Source organism: Trematomus bernacchii, unplaced genomic scaffold (assembly GCF_902827165.1).
Source record: "Trematomus bernacchii unplaced genomic scaffold, fTreBer1.1, whole genome shotgun sequence".
NCBI classification, from domain to species: Eukaryota; Metazoa; Chordata; class Actinopteri; order Perciformes; family Nototheniidae; genus Trematomus; species Trematomus bernacchii.
The window spans coordinates 112,606-113,275 of record NW_022987861.1 but is presented as its reverse complement, the minus strand read 5'-3'; positions in this window follow the sequence as shown (position 1 = coordinate 113,275).

The following is a 670-nucleotide window of genomic DNA, read 5'->3' as shown; positions in this document are numbered from 1 at the left end:
TTTAGTCTCAGTTATCTCAGTGAGGTAAAGGACTCTCTGAGGGTTCAGATAGTTCACTTTAGTCTCAGTTATCTCAGTGAGGTAAAGGACTATCTGAGGGTTCAGATAGTTCACTTTAGTCTCAGTTATCTCAGTGAGGTAAAGGACTCTCTGAGGGTTTAGATAGTTCACTTTAGTCTAAGTTATCTCAGTGAGGTAAAGGACTCTCTGAGGGTTCAGATAGTTCACTTTAGTCTCAGTTATCTCAGTGAGGTAAAGGACTCTCTGAGGGTTTAGATAGTTCACTTTAGTCTCAGTTATCTCAGTGAGGTAAAGGACTCTCTGAGGGTTCAGATAGTTCACTTTAGTCTCAGTTATCTCAGTGAGGTAAAGGACTCTCTGAGGGTTCAGGTAGTTCACTTTAGTCTCAGTTATCTCAGTGAGGTAAAGGACTCTCTGAGGGTTTAGATAGTTCACTTTAGTCTCAGTTATCTCAGTGAGGTAAAGGACTCTCTGAGGGTTCAGATAGTTCACTTTAGTCTCAGTTATCTCAGTGAGGTAAAGGACTCTCTGAGGGTTCAGATAGTTCACTTTAGTCTCAGTTATCTCAGTGAGGTAAAGGACTCTCTGAGGGTTTAGATAGTTCACTTTAGTCTCAGTTATCTCAGTGAGGTAAAGGACTCTCTGAGGG